This window comes from Callorhinus ursinus, unplaced genomic scaffold (genome assembly GCF_003265705.2).
Source record: "Callorhinus ursinus isolate GAN/ISIS: 27379988/994484 unplaced genomic scaffold, GSC_fseal_2.0 scaffold15, whole genome shotgun sequence".
NCBI lineage: Eukaryota > Metazoa > Chordata > Mammalia > Carnivora > Otariidae > Callorhinus > Callorhinus ursinus.
In genome coordinates this window covers 15,737,745-15,760,818 of record NW_027397077.1, presented here as the reverse complement: position 1 = coordinate 15,760,818, position 23,074 = coordinate 15,737,745, and the positions used below count along the sequence as shown (strand labels likewise).

The window sequence follows — 23,074 nt, the reverse complement described above, 5'->3', positions numbered from 1 at the left end:
CCAGTTTCTAAGGACCCTTTAGTTTCATAAGGCAAAGGCATAAATGTATCCCTATGCGGGTGCCCATAAAGAGATGACTAATATGGACACCTGCTTCTGAGACATGAAGAGTCTTTCTGGGGCATTGTGGGGGGAGCACAGACCTATTGGATTGTCTCTGATGTTGCGGGAATGAACAACTTAGGAAGACCATCCCTTCACATCTGCAGCCTCAGTGCTTCTCATGCAGTTTACTCATTGTACCTGGCAAAATCTTTCCACTGAAGCGTGTTTCAGCAACTACTGTCTTTACTAACTTTCCTTTGCCCCTCATGCAGAATGAACTTCCCCTTTTTCATGTTACACATCTCATGGTTTATGGTTAGTTGTCTGTAACTGGCAAGGTAGCCTCTGGAGGGCACACTTGACTTGTATTGGTCTCCCCAGTTCCTGACATTCCAGGTGCCACAGAGTTAGCCCTTGACCTCAGCTGGACAGCTGGAAGGACGGATTCATAGTCTTTAGCCCAAAGATTTTTAGGCCTCTGGAAAGTACGTAAGTTCTTAGAGGTCTTGGCACGTGTCCCACCACATTAGGAACCTACCCTTAAAGAGTATATTACCTTTCTTCTAAACTTGTGTTGGAGAAATACTGAGTGCATGCTTGTGTGATTGCATCAAAATTGGTGGCTGCCAGCTAAGGCAGGGTGCAGGTTTGGATTAACTAAGAGCATCACTTCCCAAAGTACATTCTCTGGAACCATAACAGGTTGAGACAGAAGAGGGAAAATGAAGAAAGTTCTATGGTAAATAACCTTGAAAAATTCTCAGCTAAACAAAATTAAACGGGATTCTTAACTGCAGAAATTCTCAGACCTTAACATTCTTTATGAAACTCCAAGAAGAGATACAATCAGCATTTCTAAAAGTACTTTGAATTATCACATTTTTCTTATTATTTCATTTCTTTTTCTGGTCTTTTTTTCTCTCTTTCTTCTTTCTTTCTCTCCTTCTTTCTCTCTTTCTTTCTCTCTCTCTCTCTCTTTTCTTTCTTTCTTTCTTTCTCTCTCTCTCTTTCTTTCTCTTTTTTTTTTCTTTCTTTCTTTCTTTCTCTTTCTTTCTTTCTTTCTTTCTCAAAGCAGTTCTATGGTAATAGTGTTGCAAAGATTATACTTGGGAAATTTAGACACAGATTCATCAGCTGGTTTGGCTGATTTCAGACTAACAAAAGAGAATCATTGAATTGGCTCCAATTTTGTGTATGAATTAAAGTGACCATTTTGCCTTGAGAAGTTAACAAATGAGCTTCAGAAATTCCCCAACAGGAAATGAGCTGAGGCAGCAATGATTATTCATGGACCCTAAGACCAGCCTCTCCTTGAACCTGGCCCCCAGGGAAGTAGGAAGCAGGAGGATTATGGCAGCCCTTTCTAGTCCAATGGTTGGTTTCCTAGACACCCAGAGAAAGAGTTCCAAAGTGATGCCCAGGACCGTCTGTACGGCCGTCCTACCATAAGGAATGTGAAGACTGGAGAACCAGCTATGGCAACCACCAAAAAGTCAGGTCTAATTCCCTCCATGGAGTGCCCACAAGGAAATCATCTGTGCAGAACAAATGAAGCCCCCAGGAGCCTTACAGTCTTTAGCCTCTCGAAGTTAATTTTGTACTTGGAAATAATGAAATTACTGATGGATCAGGCTGGGCTCTCCAGTATTTAATATCTTCCCCATCTCTGTGCCTTGTGACAATGCTGTCGATTAACTGTAATGTGGTATTTTGAGCACCATTTAGATATTATTTTTTAATAACCTCTTCATTGAAAGCCTAAAGCTTTGCCTAGGAGTCTAATGAAAGTCTTCACATGAAAGAGAGGGATAATATTAAACAGGCACTAATAAACGCTCTGAAGAAAATTCAATACAATATCTCTGACAGAAGAAATGAAGGCAGAAAAGAACAACACGTTTCCAGTCACTATGCATTCTCTCATTAGGATTGTACATTCATTTCTGCACCATCACTGCAAATTATTTTTAGTATGTGTGTGCTTATGAACCCATGAAGAATTAGAGTTTTCTTAATGAGCACCAAAGAACATATGTATTAAAAATCCTTTAACCCTTCTGTAAAAGAAAAACCATTTATTAACAATTATGTCTTAGGATTAGAAAGTATTTTTTTCTTTGAAAGCATTCAAAGCACATTTCAGTGTCTTCTCTTACTTGACCTTTCAGCATTCCTTTGAGGGAGAGTGGGACCAAGGCTGCAGTGTCTCTTATATAGAATGAGTTTTTCTAGAGAAAGTAAAAGACTTGGTCATGGATCCCCAGTGAGTCAGGGACCGTGCAAAGGGTTTCACTCCCACGGTGTAATTTGAGGTTGGTAAGAGGAGGCTTCATTCGGTATGAGAATAGTTCTACTGGCCTGTGGCACATGTACTAGAATTAGCACCACTAGAGATTCATGAATTGTCCTTTTAGGCATCTAATTAGGAAGGCAAATCCTAAGGGAGGTGCCCATATTATCATCAGAGCCTCGGAAAGACCTGGGGACTGGATACGCAGGCGGTATGCGCGAGAAGGCTAGACTGGCTGCAGATTTCTGGCATCCCGTCCCATTCTGATTGTCCAGGGCTCATGGACTGTTGAACATTTTTTTAAATATAATCCCAAGCATTAGGGACAAATGAAGACAGTGGGTTTTCGTGGGAGTAGGTTGAGGGACACAAAGGCAGACTCTTAAGACGTTTAGATCTTGGGCAGGTCAAATCACCGGTGGTACGGAGATGAGGACCCAGTCCCTTCCCAGTGATACTTGTCCAGATCTTTCAAGGATAATAAAATAAATAGGCACAGTCTCTTTTTTATTGTGGAGCTGTTATTTAAAAGAAAGTCTTGATTTTTTTTCCTCCCAGATTTTTACTGCACAGTGAGTGGAGGATATTACTATGGGTATTATATATCCCTTATTATAATGTGAAAAAGAAGATAAATGTGATGATGATTATACAGTTCACTCACATCATTGCTTTGCCAGCAAATTTGGCTCTTTTGATGGTATCATTCCCAAAAAGAAAAAAAAAATTGCCAAGCTTCAGATTCACATGCAGTAGAGACACATCTTTCTCCTTATTTAAAAAAAAAAAAAAAAGGTTCAAATTGTTTTTTAAAAGGTGGTTCTCCATATATGCAGTGTATGGTCATTTTAAAGTTATAATAAGTTAATTGGTTAACCTGGAATACATGACCATTTGGCCAAGCTAGGTATCTGAGTGGGGTGAATTTCCAAGTCTGAATCATTGGGTCTAAATTTCTTAAGAGGCAACTTGTTAAAGAAAACAGATCCCCTTCTTTCTTCTCCCACATTGCCCTGATGGCAACAGAATCCTGGAAATCCTCAGGGAACAAATGGAGGATAAAAGTTAGAAAGCACACCTGGTTTATTTTCTAAGCTCTGAGCAGACCCAAGAAGAAAGACTGAATTTAATCAAAAAAGATTTTATTGATGAAGGTGTCTCTCCTTCAGGCTAAACTTTGGCCCTTGCATGCTAATAAAACCATCTCATTTCTCAGAAGTAGCCTTCTGCATAAAATCTGGGGGAGACCACAGACGGGAATACGTCTTGGGGAGAGGGCCTCGGCAATGACCAATCGGAAATCAGCCATGTCCCCTACTGTCCCTTGCTGAGTTAGGAGGCATCTGCCTCTATATGGATTGGGTAATTTTTAATTCTTGGGGAGTCACCCAAAGGTGTTTAGACTTTGGGGAGAGTACAGGTTGTGCCACTGGATCTGGCTGCGTCCCCTGGCTCCTGCTGGCTGAGCCCTCAGGGATTGCTCTTTGCTACTCTACCATGTTAACTGTTTTACTGCCCAGATATGAAGATGAGCAACCGAGAGCCTTGAGTTTTTATGACTGCTAATTAGTATCCTGTTTGCACCCTCTTCATTTCTTATTATAACAGAATGGCATGACAAGCAGTCTTCTTTTTTTGGTTTTCTGGCTGCTGCAGCCAGAGGGGGCTGTATTTTGCACTTTCTCATTACCTGGGTGCTTGAAGAATATTAATAAAGATGAGTTTAAAAGGGCAGGCTGTGTTCTGAAACTTTCTAGTCCTCACCTCAAATCTGGAATTCAGGCCCTGTTCTTCTCACAGCTATGAAAGGAAGCCCTTGCCCCAAAGATGATGCTTAGACGCCAGTGAACGAAATTGAGCTCTGGAACAGCTTCCTCCGCTACTGTTCTTTATGTCGTTCTTTGTTTTTCTCAGAAATCAGCAGGGCGGTAAGGCTATATGACTTGGTGAAGTAGAGAGTGAAGAGTCTGGAATTCAAATGTGGGTTCTTCATCTTATTATCCGGGCATCCTCAGGCAACTTGTTTTCTTTTCTCTTCTCTCCTCCCCTCCCCTTTCCTTTCCCTTTCCCTCTCCTCTCTTCTCTTCTCTGCTTTCCTTTCCCTTTCTTTCTGTCCTTATCTTCTCATACTGTCCCCTCTTTCCTTGTCTCCTCCTTATTTCACCAGACAACCAGAAGTTTACTTACTGACTGTCCAGGCACTTGCTTCTCTGAGCTCCCCTGGGTTGGAAATTCTGCAAGGTGAGGGGCCACATCTTTCTCTTCTCTGGAAACTGTGCAGTATGATTTCTGGCAACTAGCTGATGCTCAATAAATATATATTTACTTAGTGAGGGAGCCTTACTCTCTTGATCTATAAAGCAGGGATCCTAATGCTGCCCTTATAAGGCTATAGGGAGCATTAATTAATGGCACAGTACTTACAAAGTGCCTAGGAAAGAGCTGGTCCTCAATTAGTGGGAGTGCAATTCCTTCTTTCCATTGAGCTCTATGAGCTGAGATGCTCAGGCGAAATATGGCTTCAGGCTTATGAGAATGAATTGGTGGGAACTAAGGGAGTTGAGAATGGGGGGGTACTTGTTTTTCCCTCCCTCCCTCCTCCCTCCCTCCCTCCCTCCCTCCCTCTCTCTCTCTCTCTCTCTCTTTCTCTTTCATTTCCCAAATGACAACTTTGGGATAAGAGTGGATCTCCACACTGTCAGATGTGATAGGAACATGGCGTTCCTTGCCTTCTGGTACTGTCTTCATGTGGTAGAAAATGTTACGTGTAACCATGGAGCCCTAGGAAGGCACTGTGATGCTCTTGCTTTCACAGGTAGGAAAAGGTGCCTTAGAACCTCCATGTCAGTTTGCCCAGTAGAATGCTTTCCCTCAAATGTGTCTTTTTGCCTTGATCCCATCACCCTCCTGTCCTCGCAAGTATAAATGCCTGGCTTTGCCTTCTCTTAGGGTCAGAGGTTTGAAAATTTCAAGGAAAACTAGCAAATGTCTTCTTGGCTGAGACCTGCCTCCCGCTGGTTTTACTCACCCTGAGTGTGTGTGAGTTCTTATGAGCCACAATGGGGAACCTGGCACGTGCTTGCAATCCCCAGTGGAAAGCTGATTTCTTTTGGTAAATGAAAGCAGTGTTCATGTCCTTCATATATGCCTTGTGGCTTCCATGGAGGGAAGTCAAAGAAAAAACCCAACTGTTGGTGACCCCAGGCATCTATACTTTCAGGACCTAAAAAAAAGCAGCATTCAAAGTAGCAAAGCTTTGCAAGGAAGATGAAGTTAGGATGTGAAGCTGGATCTTGGAAAGCGATGATCAGACAGAGCACTACACTCTACTAAAGCAAAACCCAATAGGCTGCAGCTGCTGCGTTTTGTTCTATTACAGATGCTCAGAAGAGCTTGGAGTAAATCAAATCTCAGAGGTCAATAGTTTAAAAGAAAAAAAAATATATAGCACCAAGTAGCATGAGCTTGATGTTCTTTTCTAGAAGCCCTTTGGATTAATTTTCCTGAGGTCACTGCTTCCTTCAGACTCTGGAACAGAGAGGACACATGGCAGTCCCTGTGCTCGTTGGTTCTTAGTGTTTTTTAGGCAGTATTTGTGTAGTTGAAGCTGAACTTCAGCCAGGACAAGGCTGATGTGTCTTGCATCGGCTGGACCCAGTGCTTTTCCTGTTTCCCCTTCTGAATGTTGATAGTAAATGAACTTTGGGTACCTCTTAACTCCTGAGTGACCCTCATGGCCAACTGACGAACTTTCTTAAGGGCATGAGGCTAATAACAGAAGGGTTTAAAAATATCTTTATTTGGAGACAACAACAACAACAAAACAGCATGTCTGTTTTGGTATCCCATTTTTGTTTTGCTTAGTTTTTGATTTTGGTGATTTTTTTTTTTTTTTTGCTGTTTTCTAAAATGTAAAACTGCAAGGAAACAGTGGCTTAAGGTCTTTTCTGTCTTTAAAATTAAATGCATTACAGTCTTAAACTAATTTGAATACAACCACATACCAAACAGGATCTCTTAATATTATCTCAACACAGACAAAGTACATATTCTCCCAAAGATTTCACATTAATGATATTTTGTTTGAATACTTTCTATTATGTCTGGTAGCTACTTCTCAGCAGTCCACTGGCAACTGACAGCCTGTTGACTTCTCCTGTTCTTTCCTCCCTGCTAAACATGAATTTCCCTACCATCCCCTAGCAGGACTCCCCTGTCTACCCTCAAAATAACAGAAGGAGGATTCACATCTGTCACCGATGTGGTAGCTTTGCTGTTTGGGGAAGTAAATGGTATAGCAAATAATGACCCAGTAAATCTCCTAGCCTCTAGTTTCCAACCATAATGAAGTTGTCTGTAGGAAAGTTGAATGATCATCTTTTACTAAGTATATTTTTTTGTATTTATATCCAGTGGTGTGCTGGTAAATGTTTAACAATCATCCCTTCAGGGGAAAAAATTTGTATGTGAATGTATCTTCATATATACATAGAAGTTTATTATAAAATTTTACTGATATAAAGTATGCATAGCACCACACATTTTTTACTCTCACAGACTGCTTTTGTTGATGTTGGCTGAATTCTTATATTTGTAGTCAACTTCTGGTTGCAATTCAGCCACAGTTTGAGAAATTCAGATGAGAAATAATGCTGGGTTACTATCCAGTTCAGCAAATGTCTGACATGAATGCTGGTTGATATTTTGTTTACATTAATATCTAAGACAAAAGTGAAAAAATGAAGAAATATGCCAAAACGTTACTCATTGGTGAATAACATGAGTGACTTTTTGTTGAGTGAGGTCATAGATTTAGAATACTGGAAGAATATCTTCTCAATTTTCAGTGCTGTTCACAATGTAACAGTTAAAAACACAAAACACTTTTAAGTTTAACCTGCGTTCATAGCTTATCCATCACTTCCTTCAGACTAGATAACCAACCAAATAGTAAACCTGTAGTGTTTGTCAATTCCATCATATAAATACTCCCATGATGGCTGATTTCAAACTGCAAACTAGACATCACTATGCAGAGTTAGAAAGAGATGTGCAGTAGCACACCATTGTATGGGATTTCTACCATACAAATAAAATAGACATGAATACTGAAGAAGCACAGAGAACGGTGAAATCATTAGGAAGTGAGGATTTTTAAATACTGTCGTTGCTATTAATGTTTATTTAATTACAAGTTACAAAGTTTAACTTTTCATGGCTTTTTAAGCAACTGGCTCACAAAATTTCTGAAAATTCTATAAATGGCTCCTTATGAGTCAGTACAAACCAACCCTGACACATCACTGTATCCAACGTATGTGGATTCCAAAATAAGCAAGAGATGAAGAAAGTTTGAAAAGAATGGGGGTTTGCTGACCTAGTAAGAACACCGAAGAAAATCATTTCCCCTGGAAACTCTCTTTCCTTCTTCTGTCAACAGCACAGTCATGGCCAAAGTCCATTTAGTTTTGCCTTTTATCAACTTGGAAAGCTCTATATTCTTGAGTGTTAGGTATCCTTGTTCAGTGTTAAGGATGACACCATGTTTCTTTAGTGACAAAAGAGATCAACCAGGGCTAATACAGGAAGGGGAGCGATGGCCCACGATCTCATGCTTTTCTAGGAAGCAGCAACATTTGCAACAGCATCTGCCTCCCTCTCTACAGTGTGTGTCCGTTTTCTATATTCTTCCCTATCACCTGAAGTCCTCTGAAGCTCCTAATTTCTCCACACCTCCACTCACTTGCCTGAAGAGTCGTCTCTGTAAACAGTTTGCTTTGTGGGAAGGTGAAAGTTATATCCTTGATTCAGATAATGTAATTAAATGGAAAGTAGATTCCATTGCCACGTCTGGATTTCTCCACTAAGTACTACCTGAAGGATCTCTTAAACCTCAATTACTGGCTGCTCACCTTGAAAACAATGTGCTATAATAATCCCCCCTCCTAATTGTTTTCTGCACTTGAATATTGTTAATAACTTTTTTATCTACCCAATTGAAGATGTGAGGATATTTCAGTAGTATGAGTCCCCAAAATTATTTCATGAAGGATGTTAATTGTATATTTCCAAACACATAAATGTGCATGTGTGTTTTGATGTTTTGTCTTCCATACCTAAATGTTTTTCTACACTGTATGCAGGCATTTTAAAGGACTCTTATTTTGATCATATCTACCCCTGAGAGTATTCAGTGTTTAATTTGAACAGCAGGCAAAATAAATACCTCACGTTTAGACTGGCTGAAAATGAGAAAAATATATTATTTTAGTGAAAAAGAAAGTAGGAAATAAAAGTTCTTAATGTGAATAATTTCATAGCACCTGATGTTAAATTTTTTTCTTGTATCCCATATTACTATAATTTAGTAACTGAAAGTTTGCCTCAGCTAATTTGTTAGGGAAAAAACTGACATGTTATTACCCATTCAGAAATTATAGTGCTATAGGTTTGTCTTATCATTTCAATTTGCATTTAATTAATAAAATTGCATTATTATATGTTAAAGCAAATAACCTTAGCTTTAGATTGTAACCAAGCAAAGATCTTTTAAACTCCAATATTCTGTCCTTATATTTTAGTTCCTTCTTTTTTTAAAACTTAATTTTACTCATTTTTAGTGGAGGACAAAATGACTGCATGCAAAGGAGGTGAGGGTAATGTTAAGTCTTTATAGAAATGTTTGGGTTTTTTTTAACCTGGAGTGTGTGGTTCATCGATGGACTTTATGAGGTTGTTCTACCCCTAAAAATTATACATGAACATTTATGTGCACTTGCCTTGGGAACCCATAGTTTTAAGCAGAATCTGACAGAGAGCCCTCTGATCCCCAAAAGCTTAAGGACTACTTCCTCATAGAGATTAGTGGGACCCATTGTCTTCCCATTCTCCCCACCTCCCCGAAATGATTTTATTAATGACTTGTTGCCCACTTCTTCTTCTGTTTTTCCTAAGGATAATTTTATCTCCACATTCTAATATGTGGAAGAATAAATAACCAAATGTATAAATATATAAAAGTTTCAAAAACTGTGCCAGTGTTGCAGAAATAATACATTTGGTCAACAGCTTGTGTTGGGTTGGAACCTGGCCTCTTTAGAAGCAGATATCTCCATAGCCAGGTGGTCTTAATATCATTTTTTCCTTGTTACATGGCCCATCAGAAGCCTTCAATTGCATGATTATGGAATGGATGAAGAGATAGATCTTTGAGAAATGGGAGCTAAGGTACAGTGTTGCTGCCCATGACAAATGTTTGTGTGCCGAACATCTTTGTTTCTTATAGGGGATAGACCCATGAACCCATTTTTTTAAATATATTATTAAAGGTTGTTGAGATGTCCAAATGAACAATGGCATTGCTATTTCTAGTGCTGCCATATTGGAAGTGACTGTACTTACTGGTACTCCCTAAAGAGACTTAAAGACCAGAATCCATTCTTTCCATTTAGTCTGAGACTATGGAACTAGAATGAATATAGTATTGTTTGGGCTCATAGTAAAAATACAGACAAGTAATAAAGAAGATGGCTCATTGACCTAACATCCATTATCATGAATTAATTCACTTAAATATGTCAGAATTACCTCTGTTCTTGCAATCATAACATCAGCTAATGAATTTAAATGGATTCCAATGTGCCTGATACTATCTAAAGTTTTTTTTCTTTTTACATGCATGATCTCATTTAATCTTAAAAACACTGTCATTAGTAGGCATTGCAATTCTCCCCATTTTACAAATGAGGACCCTGAGTCACACAGAAATTGGGTACTCATACTGGGTTACATATCTACTGAGTTCTGGCACCAAGATTCAAAACCAGGCAGTCTGACATCCCAGAGCTCAGCTTCTGGGCTGTGCTTAATCCCTACTGTGTGACAGCCAACATGCTAGAAGCTTAGAAATGACAGTGATCTAGACAGACATGGTTCTTGCTGCCTTCGAAATGGAAGCTGTGATAGAGACCAAAAGGCCTGGGAGTGGAGATTGTTTTGAAATGAATGGACAAGGAAGAACATGAGGGAAGATGTAAGCTGGAGGAAGGGAAAAAGGGAAGAGAGAGATCCCTGACAGAGGCAAGAGGAAGTTCAAAGACTCTAGGGAGGGAAGGAGCTTGGAGTATTTTAGGAAACAGCAGAAGGCAGAGTAGCCAAAGGGTAGTGAGCAAGGAGGGGAAGAATTAGACTAATAGCTGCCATGCAATTGTATCTTACTCTTAAAACCCTAAGAATGTAGCTATGAGCAGTACTTGAGCAGTTTGAAACCATATTTTCTTTGTTTTTGTGACTTGATGCCATGATCTTCCTGAGAACTTTCCTATCTTGTGTTTGAGTTCCCATTTTTTCTTATCTCCGCTTGGACTTATTCTTTTCTTCTCTCTTGGTTCCATTGGTATGGCACTTGACCATAATGCTAGGGGGACAAAAATGGTTCCACTGGTTAAACCACTCAATTAAAGGCTCAGAAATAATGTGATCTAAGAGTTTTAATATCAAAGTACTGGCACAAAGTCCACGAAACTAAGAACTGAGCCAGTCTATTAGTGTCATGAGGAACTTTCCACTATAGGGTATTTATGAACCCAGCAATTGCTATGATTATCTCATTCCTACCCATGTCTAATATAAAAATTGTATCTGGATTATATTATTAACTTTATCTTCCATTTATCTGATCCTCCAGAACGTTAACTCATTTGTATTTCGTTTATTGTTGTGTGTTTTTCTCTGAGGAGTTCAATTTTGTCATTGCATGCATCAAATGGTTAGGATTCATCTTTGCTTCATCTACCCCATTATGGCAAATGGCAGTTGATTAGGGCTTTCTTTAGATCATTAACAATTGTTTTCTACCTTGCAGGTAGTGCTGTTAGGATGAATTTATCATATCCCGAGATCCTATATAGCTTGTTATTTCTAGGTGATTTATTACCCTCACCGTGGAAATGTTGTTAGTGAACATTGGGGAAGCAGTGGCTGCATTGAGAAATATCAATGTATCCTCATGTTCTGGCTTGCAGTGACAGTCAGAGATCCATCTCACTGACAGTTACCTTGTTAACATTTTGATCAGTTGGCAAATTTGTCATTTTTCATGGTAACAAGTATAAGTTTGCACAAGAACCATAGATAGATGGGGAAGATAAAACAGGCCTCTCTTAGTATTTCTGTATGATGTAATCAGTAATCTTTGGGAGAAGTGAAATAATTACTCTGTGAAAAGCTCATCCACTGTAAAACGTGTTTATTGTAGAAAGCTCAAATTTTTCTTCATTTGGATGGAATGTGTCCCTTTTTTTTCCTTTGATGACAGTTTGATTAACACACCAAGCCTCTGTGAAATAGTGAGACAGAACAAAAGGGTTTACAGTCAGAAGGGTTCAGTTTAATCACAGCATAAGCTGTGAGCCAGGTGGGGAAAGATAACTGCCTGCAGAGTTCTCAGTACAGGGTAGCAGTCTCCATGGGGCTTGGGTTTGAGTCCTTCCTCCTCCTGCGCTTGAAACTTGCTCTGAAACCCTCTCTCGTTAACGTCAGTATCAAGGAACTTAGGTGGTTCTCCGAACCCCTTTCAAAAACTATGAGGTCATATATCTTGATACCTCACTTGTGTGTGATCACACACCTGATGTTGTCTTTGTATTGTTTTTCTCCTGTTTCCACTCAGGCTGTGTTTCCCAAAGCTGTTGAATCTTTAGACTCACAGCACTTTTGAAAGCTCTGAGCTCTTTCTGGTGCTTAGCGGGTGAGTGTGTTTGAAAAAGAATTTCACTTTTTGGGGCAGCATTTCTTTACACTGACTGAGAGTCAAAAATAGGCTTCCGACCTTCCTGTGAAAATAACAGTTCTTGGTATAATGGACAGCTGTCAGTTAGAGGTCTTAGGAACCTCTGAAAAGTCAATATTATCAAAATTCAGGTATGACTGGCATAAGTACCCATGGGCAGTGACTGGAAGCAGGAAGACAAGGCTCTTGGTGTCTAATACAAGTTTCTCTTCTGAACTATCACATTGCGTGTGCGCGCGCGCACACACACACACACACACACACACACACACACACACACACCTGGAAGCCCAAAGTATAGTTGGTTTCAAATGCTTCTGTCAGGTGGCCATGGCCTTTGGAAAAATTATATTATATTTGTATAATTGCAGTGGAATACAACCACAGAGAGGAAAATATGCCAAGTACAATCCATCATTCTTTTCATTATAATTTTTTTAAAGGCAGGAAATGCTCATGGCTCATTAATATGAGCCAGGTTCTTCAATAATGATGTAACTATTAACCTAAAATATAGCTTCTTATTCCTTATTAGTTTTTGAAGAGTTGAAAGTAAGCTGTTAAGGTAGAAACCAATCATGCTTTTGACCATCCTGTTTTATCTTTTGTCCAGGCCTGAGTGAGGGTTTTTGCTTTCTTACTCTCAACTGACTCGCTATGCATAATTATACAACTCACTTTGGGAGAAGGGAGGAGGCATGAGGAACTTTCATTCCATTTGCCTGAATACACCAATTTCAATTTGTCATTCTAATGACTAGTATCCTTACAGAAAATATGCAGAGAGAAAGAGACAGAGAGAGAGATATGTAAGAAGTCCCACGGGAGTCTCTCATTTTCTTGAAAGGCGATCCCGTGATAACCTTTGTAGCCAATATTGTCTGAATGCCTCCGAATTTCCTATTTTTCAGCCTTTACTCTTCCTTTTACTATCTGGTGATCATAGCCCAAGCCCCTATTCTGCATGTCTAAGCAAGGTTAATATCTTTTTTTTATTAAAGATTTTATTTACTTATTTGAGAGAGAGTGAGCAAGAGAGAGAGAGCGAGAGAGCATGAGAGCACAAGTGGGAGTGGAGGGCACAGGGAGAGGGAGAAGCAGACTCCCCGCTGAGCAGGGAGCCTGATGCAAGGCTTGATCCCAGGGCCCCAGGATCATGACCTGAGCCGAAGGCAGATACTTAACTGACTGAGCCACCCAGGTGCCCCTAAATGAAGTTAACATCTTAAACGAATCCCCCTCCTCTCATCTTTCTGAAGACCTCTAGGGCTTATTTACATGCCTTACACATCCAACTCTGATGTCACTTGTCATTTCCTGCTGTGGGTCATTGCTCACTGCTCATCACCGCTTGCTGTTTAGAACTATGCCTGAGGTTTGTTCCAGGGCCTCTTCATCCCCTTTGTGGCCATCAGTCTCCTCTTAATTCTTTAAAGGCATAGATAACACTAGACTATCATAACAAAATTTTTTTTGATGACTCAAGGAAAACATGAAGGAATTACAAGTCTGAATCAGTTAAGTAAATTGCTTTTGTCTACACATTAGAAAAGATTCTGATTCAAAAAGCTCAAACAATAAGTTTAAAGGTAAGCTGTTTCATGGTTGGGTATCTCATTGGCACAAACATCATCATAAAGAATATCATTTCTTCCCTTCTTTCTACTCTGTGTTCTCTCTGTATTGGCTTTTGTTTCAAGACTAGTGACCTTCATGGTCACAAGATGTCAATGGTGGTACAGCCATTCCACTCAAACAGCAGAAGAGTTGTGCCCATGTCTTCCTAGGTGGTTCTTTTAAGAGACAAGGAGGTGTTTCATGGGTATCTCCCCAATAGCTGGGTATGTCAGTGGTCAGGATTATATCCTCTAGGGTGCCAGTGTGGCTCAGTTGGTTAAGCGTCTGATTCTTGACTTCGACTCAGGTCGTGATCTCAAGGTCTTGAGATCCAACTTCGTGTCAGGCTCCATGCTCAGCGGAAGAGATTTTCTCTCTCTCCTTCTCCCTCTGTCCTTCCCCCTGCTCATGCATACTGTCTCTCAAATAAATAAATAAATCTTAAAAAAAATTATATCCTCTATTTCCACGAATGGTGTAGACCAATTCAGTTGAAGGTGGGATTAGCTACCCACAAAGAAGGTGAGCAGGTGGAAAAAGGTAATTACCTTGACAAAACTGAGGATCTTTTAGCAAGGTAGAAAAGAGGAATGGAGAGTGGGAAGACCACCAGTCGTGTCTGCTACTAATGCAGGAAGCTCTAGCTGAAAAATGGATTTCAGATATTTCTGCTTTTACCCTTGATGGAATGGGAGTTCCCTGCCCTCACCTCTAGCTTGTTACCATGATTAAGGGGCCCATTTACCCCCAAAGATAGGAATGCCCTCTACCTCTCTTCATCTTGAAGTCTGTTTTTGCACCCCAGGGTGACTGACTGTGGAACATTTGTTTCCTCTGAGGGAAGCACCATCCCAGTCTCCATAGTAGGGTGGGTCTGCTGCTCCCCCTGTGGTGAAAGCATGCAATCAAATTTTTCTCTCAAATTCTCAGTTATTCAGTTTTAAATAATATTGTTATTAGACATCAAAAATAATATTTAAATAATTTTGTCATTAAACATCAAAATCATCCATACTAGATGACTTCAGCCCTAATGCAATACACATTTCCACTTAGGAAAAAACGATCTCTTTAAGATCACAGTTTCTTGTTAAGACGTTCATTGTATATATTTTTGCATTTTCTATTATTTTTTAAATTGTAAAATACACATAACATAAAATGCACCATCTTAACAATTTTCAGTGGAGAGTTCAGTGGCATTGAGTACAATCACATTGCCACCCTTGCTGCGATCCATTCCCAGAATTCTCCTCATCTTGCAAAACTAAAATTCTGTACCCATTAAACAATAATTCCCCATATCCCTCTTACCCCAGCCCCTGACAACCTCCATTTTATTCTTTGTCTCTGTGAGTGTGACTACTCTAGATACTTCATGTGAGTAGGATTATACGGTATTTGCCTTTTTGTGACTGGCTTATTTCATTTAGCATAATGGCTTCCAGGTTCATCCATGTTCTAGCATTCGTCAGAATTTCCTACCTGTTATGATTAAATAATATTCCATTAGATATGTAACATTTTGTTTATCCAGTCATCTGTTGACAGACACTGGATTACTTCTACATCTTGGCTTTTGGGAATGATGCTGCTCTGAACATGGGTGTACAATATCTCTTTGAGTCCTTGCTTTTAATTATTTGGGGGTATATAAACCCAGAAGTGCAATTGCTAGAGCATATGGTAATTTTATTTTTTAATTTTTGAGGACCTTCCATACTGTTTTCTACAGTGACTATAGCATTTTATGTCCCCACCAATAGTGCACAAGGGTTCCAATGTCTACGTGTCCATACCAACATTTGTTATTTTCTCTGTGTGTGTAGGTTTATAATAGTCATTCTAATGGGCATGAGGCAGTCTCTCTAACGATTAGTGATGTTGAACATCTTTACATGTCCAATTGATATTATTAAATATATTTCTTAATATCAGAGTCTGAAGCATCTGTGTTTAGAATACTTTGCTGACTGAGGACTTCACCAGTTCAACTAGAGAGGCATATACCTTATATTTACATGAGCAGAGGATGTTTTCCAAAATATTCCCTTCTGGAGCAAGGACCGATCTGCCCCAAGATAAAATCCAAATTCCTTTGTAGAACAAAAATACTGCATAAGACCCCTTCTGTCTCCAAAATGGAATATTTGTTCTAGCTTCACCAATTTTGTAATTCATATTCTACCTCCAAGAAGAAACTGAAGGAATGGTTAAAATAACAACCTGTCCTCATTACACCAAAGCCACAAATTCACATAGCTCAGAGCCCATGAACATGAAAGAAAATAGCTACAAAGAACTGTTAATGCTGTAGAGGGCATCCCAGTCCTCCTGCACATAAATGACAGTGAGGTGATCCTCAGAGTGACCCAAGAGCATTTGCATATTTTTCCTTGCCCTAATTTGGTAGCTTCTCCTTTCCCACATGCTGTGCTTGCGGTGCGGTTCCTTTTGAAAGAGGGAGTATTTGTAAATAGTGCTTGATATGTATGATTTCATGGAAAGCCAAAGACCCATCAGAGGAACTCAGGGGTTCCTTTATTACCTGAGGAAATATTATGCAGATGAGCTAACTATAATTGTACCTACCAGGGATCCCCATCTGGCAGACCTATGTGTATTTCAATGACCGTCCTCTTTTTGCTTGTTTCGCCACTGGGATAGAGAACCTCTGCAATCTGGAATCTATACAGTTCTTGAACTAAAACTCTTTTTCATGAAACAGAAGTTGTTTCTGATCCTAAGGGCATATGTGCTTGGGAGAAAGTCTGAGATCTTAGAAAATGATGCAACCCATGGCTGATATATGGATGTCATATGAACCCGTATGAATATGACCCATAGACACCATATAAAAGAAACCCTGTTCATGAGCCATCTTTCCCTAACAGGGTACTTACAAAATGAGTCCCCCTTCTGCTATCAAACCATTGTTAGGTCCCTGGTAATTTGAAGTTAACCAATGAATAACTATCTTAAAACACATTTTTGGTTGGGAAAGAAGGTAAATTTTTCTTAAAAACTGAGAGTAACAAAACCATCTGGATGCTCCTAGTATCACAAAAATATAGTTATTTTATAGGCTTCCCCTTCACTACACAGGAGGGATTACAAATTGCAGGGCATTTTCCCTATTTCCTGAACAAAGATAATAGCCCCACAAAGAGCCCAGCATGAGACAAGAGTCTTGGTGACTCCAGTGAGAATGCCTTGGCCCACACTTCCTCTCACCTTCCCAAATGATGATGAAAAGGTTAAGCCAGAGCATTCCTGAGAGATGGAAACTCTTAAAAGGTAAACAGTGAGGAGTAGTTAAAAAGAAATGGCTGACACCTCCGGCAGTTGCCGCAGAGGTCAACGAGAATGTAGATTGCTTTCCCTCAGGCCTTGGCGACAGTGACAGAAGAAAGGAAACATCCTAAATCATAGTCTGAATTATTGTTACCTGGAAACAAGTCTGAGGCACCTTCGAACTCAGTTATCAGTGCTGGAGAGAAACACTGCTCTTCTCAGGACCTGCAACGAATGAGGAATAAACCCATGCCCCTCCCGTCTCCAGAGGGAACTAAAGGACAGATGAGACTGGTATGGGCCATACTTGTAAGGGTTTTCCATGAAATGATCAGAGTCACAGAAAAAAGGAAATACTTGATGAACTAGGAGATGCCTGTAGAAACTCTTGGTTTTCTGTTCCGTTTTGTCATCCCGTCTTCTTTTGTCTTTGCTTTTGAAAAATGGGACCTGTCTTAGGGGGATTTGGAGAGTGATTGAAGTGACTGATGAACAGCTGATAAATAGAACAGAGTACAGAAAGCATGGAACTGGAGCCCATAGGAAAGCTTTCATCTCTAAAAGGGGAAACCGGCTGTGTGGAGGGGGGCGTGCAGTGAGTACGGTGAAAAGGGTTTGTGTCTGTCCTGCTCTGGCTGCATCTCTAGCACCTAGTGTGGTGCCCAGCAGAATAATTTTCTTCTGATTAGCTGAAACAGACAACTGTGCAAGCAGTCAGATTAAGACACCTGAGCTCCCTTCTTTCTTCCCCAGACCATTCACCAGTATTGAATGCTTCGATCCTTGAGGGGTAAACAGGGAGCTGCTGGCATTTTCTAAAGCACTAGACCAGCAGCAACAGCATCACCAGGAACTTGTTAGAAATGCAGATGATGGGTTCTGTCCCTGACCTACTGAAATCTGGGAGGAGGGGGCTCTACAGTCTCTGGTTCAACAAGCCCTCCAGGTGATTCTCGTACACAGGGAAGCTGGAGAACCACTGTGCTAGTCAAAATGGCTGATTCATTTTAAACTTTTTTTGAACTTTTTAACCAGGTGTGTTGGCATCTCCCATCAGTAGAGAATGAGGCCTCTGTGTTAATGTGGAACACAGCTGTTTCTTGGCTACAGAATAAATTGGGTCAATGGATCTGAGTGCTTTGAGCTTGTTTTTGAGACATTTAGGGTTAGCATGACATGGAAGGAGATCTATAGAATGTACAACCTTTTCGAGAAAAGCTGTAAACATTACATGATTCTTTTTTGGGAGGCGGAGATAGTTTATGACCTTCACATTTCCCCGCAGAAAGGTTGTGCTGATTTTATCTCCCAAAACTGCCTGTATGAAGGGAGAAGAGAGCCTTATACTCTTTGAAGAGGAGATCTTTTCACCACAAAAATGCGTTCCTTGGAGGCAGAGGGATTCAGACTAATGTGTTGCTTCACTCCTGAATCTGCATGAGGAGAGAGCAAGGTCACTGCCTCAGGAGAGTAAGTAGGGATATAGTGTAATCCCTCTTCCAATATTTGAAGTAAAGGGGTGGAGGATGCTATTAGTTTCTTTGGGACAACAGTGTAAATGGGACCTCACACGAGACAGTGGTTCTCAACTGGGCAATTCTTTCGTGTCTATCCCCATCATCCACCAGCCCCACTTGCCATTCCCCATCTCCCAGGGACCTTTGGCATCGTCCAGAGTCATCTGTGGTTGTTACAGCTGGGGTTGGGAAGGGCACTCTTCATTCCTCCCCAAATGAGAAGACTAGCTAAAACTACTAGGGATTTGTGTGGCTGCTGAAAGCCAGTAAAAAGTTCTGTTAACTGGAGTCCAAAAACCCACAGAAAGTCCTAAATGAGGAAAAGTAAAATCTTTTTACTTAATTTCAATAAATTATAATTTCCCATCAACAAGGGTGATATTGTGCTGAGTACTATTGAGTCACAGTGAGGATTGTGGTCCCCTACAAAGCCTACAATCAGTTTGGGAAGAAATAAGCCAATAGGATTATGCTGGTAAAATGAAGTTCACTCAGATGAGTTAGTAAGATGCAAACCAGGTGCAAAGTGGGTCGAAAACCATAGAGATTGATCAGGAAAGGCCTTTCATTGGGGTAGGTTTTTCAATGATCTTGAAGAATGACAAGAATTTTGATGGGTTAGGGAAGATAGCAGGGAGGAGAAGGAAGTTGAGAAATTTTTAAAAAAGGAAACAGTATAAAATATAATTGAAGGTACAGAAACAATTATTTCATGGTATTCATAGAATGAGAAAGAATTCCATTTGCACTGTAGCAGTGGTTCTCAACGGCATGGTTTTGCCCTCTAGGGGACATTTTTGGTTGTCACTTTGGGGCAAGAGTGTTACTGGCATCTAGAAAGTAGAGCCCAGAAATGCTACTAAATATACTACATTGTGCAAGATAGCTGCCCAAATATCAATAGTGGAAGAGGAAACCATTGGCTAGAGGCTGGGTAGGAGAGTAGGTGACCTGAGTGAAACAATTAGAATGAGGCTATGCTGTAGCCGCAATGTTCTCTAGTTATTGTTCTGGTAGATTATCTCTTTCAGATATGGATCCTTGGGAGAATCAGCTCCTGGTAAAGTGGTAAAATACCTGGAGAATGAAATCAGTCTACCTAGACTGGAATCTATCCAAAAGAATGCAGTGTATCTAGTCTGACCTGGAAGACATTGCTAATCTGTCAGACACTTTAACACTGAGCCCACACAGAGCCTCCAAGTACCCTCCTGGCAATCATCATCAGTCATTCAGGGTTGGCAAATCAGATGAAACTTTGGTGTCATCCTTGCTAGGCTCTAAAACTGACTATGTAAGCTTGGGTTTGTTATACAAATACTCTCAGTTTCAGTTCCTTTCTTGTAGAATGAGGGGGAGTGGGCTAGGGTAGAGGTATTTCATAGGCTGTAGTGGGGCTATTTTAGCTAACATATAAGAAACATTTTGAAAACCATCAAGATAGCCTCAAATATTAGTTATTATTAATAGTACACACAGAAAAATGCAGGTGGGTCTCTACAAGATCAGAAAATATTTACAGTGCTGGTACTATCCGCTGTTGCCCAAACTGGCTCCAGAAACGGTCATTTTGGTGGCCGCAGTGGTGGCTTCCTTAGCAGCATGCATACTTCCTTGCCACTCTGTGCATGGGGTTTGCCACCCCTGGGTCTAAAATTATGGAGCACGGCGACTCAAAATATCATAGGAGGGTTAATGCCAGTCCCGAAGAAATGCATGATACCAGTCTGGGATGAGAAGCTCTGTCACAGTTTGACATTGCCTTGACATCAAAGTGCATGATCAGTGGACTTGTCTTATTGAATAAGGTCAGGACCAGTTTGAGTGTGGTCATACTCGTGTGGTGAGTCACTTGTGGTGTCAGCTGTCTCTCATCATCCGCACTAGGGCAGTGTATCGGTCGGCCGTGAATAGAGGTGAAATATATATATATACATACATGTCCTTCACTGCACGTAGTTTGAGAAGCACCGATGGAAGAATCATGTGTGCCTGTGTGTGTGTGTGTGTGTGTCTGTTTCTAGCAAAAGCAGGGTAATGAATGACCTTTCAAATAGTACCCAGAACTTTTGAAATCTGGAATCTTCTCAAACTAGAGGCAGGCTCCCCTGGTTCTGATTTTTTAGCACATATGCATGGAACTTTAAGAGGAAGGTAACAAGAGATTAGTCATTTGCACCTTGCAGTTTCTTCCTTCCTTGTTAAGGTAGCTCTCTATTTCCAGAAATCCATTCTACTGTTATGGCATTGAAGAAGGCAAGGCAAGCTTCTTGAATGTGACTGAGTTGGCATTACGCAATGCCAAAAGGAACCAGCTCCAGGAAGAATGAGGACAGTCCTTGTCCTTATGAGTTGGCTCTATTTTTTTAAACTGTTTTTCACAATGAGATGATTTGTAGCAAGAGTGCCCATTAAGACTGGGTTGAGCAAAACAAAACAAAATGTGGGTAGCAAGAGATTCGTAGATAAAACTATCTGAGCTTTTAAAGTAATTGTTAGATAACTTAGGTCGGTTGATAATTTCTTTGAGCCTCAGCTTTCTCACCTATAAAATGGGAATGCAAATCTATATCTTCTAAGTGCAAAGTAAGAGTTAAATGAGGTCATGCATGGGTAGTGTTTGCCACCATACCTGGGAGAGACGAAGTACTTGGTAGACAGAAAGGCAGGAATAGAGCGTAAAGTTAGAAGCAGAGGTTTGGTAGTGCAGAGAGAAGAGTTTGGCTTCAGGCTACACCCCTTCTCAGTTGCATGACCTTGAGGAAACCTTTGAGCTCTATAAGGCTCAGTTTCCCCTACTATATAATGGAGAAGATAATAATTGCTGGTATGAAGATTAATAATAATGTGGGTGATGCTAAATATAGTTAGGATTTAATAACTGGTAGGTAAAAAGTGGCAGCTATCATTAGGATTAATGTTACTCCAGAAGAAAACTCCAAACCACATAGATTTAGATGAATAGGAAAACCAACAAAAACCCCCTAGAATTACAGTAGGCAACTTTCGTCTGGTAACCTTAGACAGAAAGTTAAAAAAAAAAAACAACGAATGTACTTTAAGAAAGGTTGGGGCAGTGACTAGTACGTGAAAATGCAGGCATTCAGCATTGAACACAACCAGAAGAAGGGTATTTTTTTTCCTTAATGTGGTATAAGTTAGAAAATTTATCAACTGTGGTTATAGTTATGGAATTTAAACATGAAAGAAAGAGTGATCTGAGAGACTCTTATGCATTGCTCGTTCTTCTTGGCTCATCTAGTAGAAGGAGCTGAACTATTTGAGCTTGTTGGTTGGAGAAAACCCTTTTACTTCTGATTTTGGAATTAAAGTACATTATTAAAGAGGACACAGACTTTGATTTCTTGGTGAACTCATTTGAAACAGCAGTGGACACCTGTTGTTTCTGTCTTCCAGGCATAACTTTCAACGATTCCTGATAATAGTGGCCCATTTTCACTGGATTACATTTTGCCCACATGTCATATAGTTTTGGGTGGTCTCCTATTCATGGTATCCATATCAGTACATAGTATGGTAATATGAAACATAAAGTTCTCAGCCAGATCAAGAGGCAAGACTGAAATATTTAAGAAAAGACAATGGCACAGTATTCTGGTCTCAGCCATAGAATGGGGATATGACCAGGCATATGTAATCAAGGTATACCATCTTTTGGCCACAGTGACTGATCTAAGGAGTGAGCATATGATTGAACAGTCAATTAAACTCTTTTCCTGGAATTTTATATAAAAGCAGTAGGAAGATCCTTTTTTTTTTTTTTTTTTCTTTTTCTTCTCCTCCTACTTCAATCTGGACTCACTGAGCTGGTGTAATTTAAGCCTAAAAATGGCTGGACACTCTATTTCCTCCTCCAGGCTCCTCTACCCCAAGCTGAGCAAGAAATTAGCCCAACACTCATAGAAAATCAGGTTCAAGAGATGGAGAGTCTAAAGGACATCATTTTGAGTTTCTGAATGCCAAGGAGTTGAGGAGCTTACATCTAATGTTGACTGGTTTGAAGGCAAGAGTAATATATGTTTCAAATTCTGAGTTTCTGTCAGAGAAATGCATTATGAGCCTTGTGGTACTTGGGGCTGGGGCATAAACTGACTTTTAGCAAAGCAATATTGATGGCAAGATGGTGTAATTGAGGTCTTCATATGTGCTTTCTGTATCAAGGGATGTGTGAGCTAATTTTCTTTTCACAATCCATAGATAAGGAGCAATACCTTGTATTAAGCATTCCCCATTATCATTTTGAAACACATACACTGACAGTCGCATTGAGAAATTTTTTGTGTGTGGAAATGGCATAACGCTAATCTTATTCCTTCATACTGATTATACTGTGACTAGGAAATGGAAGAACATTAATCTCCCTGCTTTAGAATCCAGAAAGCATGTTTGTGCAGAGGACTGGCGTTTTGGTGTCCTGAAATGCAGACAGAAGGGGGATCACTTGCTGAATCCCTTGATTCTTTGAGAAGATTATTCTTTTTTGAATATTGAAATTAGCTC

The 23,074-nt window shown here is 40.1% G+C and overlaps 1 protein-coding gene and 1 long non-coding RNA gene across 10 annotated transcripts in view; one reads left to right on the top strand and one right to left on the bottom strand.

Annotated features, from left to right (window-relative positions):
* Positions 1 to 23,074, top strand: part of FHIT (fragile histidine triad diadenosine triphosphatase) — a 1,472,419-nt gene that overhangs the window by 1,320,192 nt on the left and 129,153 nt on the right. The gene's annotated exons all lie outside the window — the stretch shown is intronic.
* LOC141374204 (uncharacterized) lies at positions 11,567 to 17,319 on the bottom strand. The gene is made up of 3 exons (XR_012380917.1): positions 17,191 to 17,319; positions 14,513 to 14,628; positions 11,567 to 11,672 (listed from the first exon to the last, which is right to left on the bottom strand). It is a non-coding gene; the product is annotated as an uncharacterized lncRNA (long non-coding RNA).